This window comes from Rutidosis leptorrhynchoides, chromosome 5 (assembly GCF_046630445.1).
Source record: "Rutidosis leptorrhynchoides isolate AG116_Rl617_1_P2 chromosome 5, CSIRO_AGI_Rlap_v1, whole genome shotgun sequence".
Classification (NCBI taxonomy): Eukaryota; Viridiplantae; Streptophyta; class Magnoliopsida; order Asterales; family Asteraceae; genus Rutidosis; species Rutidosis leptorrhynchoides.
In genome coordinates this window covers 253,707,029-253,710,735 of record NC_092337.1, presented here as the reverse complement: position 1 = coordinate 253,710,735, position 3,707 = coordinate 253,707,029, and positions in this window count along the sequence as shown.

The window sequence follows — 3,707 nt, the reverse complement described above, 5'->3', positions numbered from 1 at the left end:
ATTATTATTATTATTATTATTATTATTATTATTATTATCACTATTACTAATATTAAGTATTATCATTATCAGATTTATCGTTACAAATATTAATTGGGTTTTACTATAATAATTATTTTAATAAACAAATTATATATATAAAGATATATTTAATAATTATAACATAATAAAATTAATATTCTATATACAAAAATGAATATATATATGTTATCAATAAAAAAAAATGATATAACTAGAAAATTTTATAAATAAATTTATTCGATTACATGTATATTAATAAATATACAAATGATATAGGTTCGTGAATCGAAGGCCAACCTTATAAGTTATCAATGGTGTTATATGTATTTTTACTACAAAATACATTAGGTGAGTATATAGTCCCTTTTAAACTTTAAATATTTTTGGGCTGAGAATACATGCGCTGTTTTTATAAATGATTTACGTTATGGACACAAGTGATCAAAAATAAACTACGTTGAGTTGTACCATGGCATATTTCTTTATACTTGGTAGCTAATATATACGTGAGGAGCGTAAACGCGAATCCTGTTGATAGATCTATCGGGCCTGACAACCCCAACCGGGCTGGACGACCAGTTTTAAACGGTTGCACAGTACTTCGTTTCGTTACTACACTTGGTACGGTGTAGGGTTTATTTAAGAATATGCTACTGTGATTTAAATGTTAAGTATGGTTACCAAGTGCTCAACGACTTTTTCATACACGAGGAGTGTATTATGTATAAACATGAAATCTTGTGGTCCATAGTTATAACGCTGCTAGCATCAAACCTATATATCTCACCAACTTTATGTTGACATTTTAAAGCATGTTATTCTCAGGTACGAATTAAGTCTTCCGCTGTGCATATGCTCATGTAAAGGACATTACTTGGCGTCGATCATCGCAATGGGACCAACTGTTGAAGATTCCATCCGAGAGGATTAGTCGCGGATCTTTCAGTTGGTATCAGAGCGTTGGTCTTAGCGAACCAGGTCTCCCATTAGTGTGTCTAACTGGTAGTTGTTAGGATACATTAGTGAGTCTGGACTTTGACCGTGTCTGCCTGTCAAAAGTTTTGCTTATCATTTCTAGTCGGAAATCATCTGTTTATCATCCTTAAGAAATTGCCTGCTTATCATTCATAAGTCTAGACACGTCTTACTGCATTTACTGCATTGATAGTGTATAGATAAAATTCATATCTTAGCGTATCTAATAGTTCATATCTTAGCGCATCTGTAGACTTGCCTGACATATGCTGTAAATTTTTCTGTAGTCCACGAAATCTTTAGGATTATAGATATTCTATCTAGTTAGAATATCATCCGATATCCGAAAATCATTTCACATCGAAGATCCCTTTCATCCACCAAATTGTCCTCTTGGCAATGAACCTGAAGCGCTTACCGGCGAACCTGTTCGAGAAACCATTTTCTCTCCCAATTCTAGAGTATCTCATCACGATTATATAATATCTCATATCACGAATCTTGTTCATTTACTCGCTCCAACCGCCAATTATCCCGGTGTACTAACAGAAGTTAACGAACTTTGCACTCGTGTGACGGCTATGGAGAACATAGTGCAAAGGTTACAAACACCAGCAACAGCACCAGCAGTATAATCCGTACCACCATCATCAACGTCGACAGTACTCTTATCACCCCCAAACCACAACCACACCGTAAATCTCAACGTCACAAACTGTACCTCGGATATCAACATGACACGCCTCAATATTACCATCTGTATTTCGAGTATGATCTTCGTACTACATATCGTTCTACATCGATTAATTTCATTCTACGTATTGTTCTACCTCATTTACCTTCATTCGACATGGCAATTATGTAATCTCTAATGTTTTAGAGATCATGTAATCTAGTATTAACGATAAATCAAATGAGTTTAAAATCTTATTGACTCATTAAATCTATGATTACATCTGAAGAAAATATATATGCAAGTATATTTTCATAAAGATTGTAATTAAAAATTCTTTTGTACAAACTGTTAATGATGAAAATATTTTAACGGGTGGGTAGTACCCGAGGAATATTTAGAATTCACATTAATAAGTTACACTGTACATTCTTCGAATCTGATTCAACGATCATTTACTATCCTACTTACAACTATCAATATACGTATCCGTTCACCACAGAATAACCATTTTCATTCAAATTTTATATTTGGATTTTGACCTATCAAAATCCAACAAGTGGCATAACGAAGAAAACATTGGACAAAATAAAAAGTGTTAGAAACAGACAAATTAACTAATTGAAATTTGGTTAGGATTACACGCTAACTGTTCCGGCTAACTGCTCCCAGCTAACTGATTAACATTTAATTTATCGCAATTTACATTCTCGCAATTTAAATTTCTGCACTGTACATACTGTCGGGACACATGTACAACAATACGTCGGATTAATTCTGAGACAACACGTTATATAATGGGTCATGATATATATTTATTTATTTTACGCAATTAATTAACGGGGCACGTATGCAAGGTTTCGACTTATCATATTGACCCATCTATATATATATTTTGGAACAACCATAGACACTCTATATGTGAAGGTGGGAGTTGGCTATACAGGGTCGGAGTTGATTCCAAAATATATATATACTTTGAGTTGTGATCGACACTGAGACCGGTACACGGGTCACGATACGTATTAATTATGTATATTAAATATATTTAACTGTTGAACTATTGGACCATTGGACAATCGGACTAATAGACTGCTAACTATGGACAAAGTAAAATGAATTAAAATATTGATTATAACATATGAAACTAAACTAATCTTCAAGTTTGCCACTTGATTTTATCTTAAACCTCATTCGTATCTTGACGGTTACAATTCGCATTTACAACTTTTCATGATTCTTGAAAACACCTCAACCAAGAAGATGAACCAACCGCACTTCATCTACGGAAGAAAAGATTCTTGCATATAGTTATGCACTCGAAAACTCTCGGAGACTGAGTCAACGTTTAACACGCAGCAGTGTTAATTTCTTTAGTGTTATCATTACCCAAAATAACTATGCAATCCCTTTCTAAATTAGTCAATTTTATCACAGCTCCAGCAAATTAACCTCGATTTCTCAGAAAGGTTAGTCTCGATATATGTATACGTTATTCTTTCGCCGTCGTTACTGGAGAACCTTTTATATTCCACCATATTACCATCAGCGTTTAATCATCTAAAAACACAATTCTCCCGAAACCACCTCGGTTTGATAACCGATGACCCAGATCCGATAACTTTGAAAATGCTAACGAAGCAGCATGTTGTAGATGGTCTTAATAACCAAAAGTTGATGATAAAAGAAGGAAGTGTTAGAAACGCTCAATAGAAAATTTGGTACTAAAAACCGGGTTGAGCAAACCATGAAGGAGACTCCGAACAAAATACAAGGACTAAACTTGTACATAAAGAATCATGACGATTCTGTAGCAAACACCTTGCTTCTGAATCTAAACCCTTACGGGTAAAACTTCATCATTATCCTTCGATATTAGAAATTCCAAGATATTATCGTATCTTTCATTGAAAATATCCTCAATAATTCTGAAAATATCTTCAAAGTATTCTCATCCGATATTAATTATCTTTCTACGCTATCTGCGTTATAACATAAAAGAAACTGTGTTAGTTTCTAAATTCTAAAACCTTCAAGT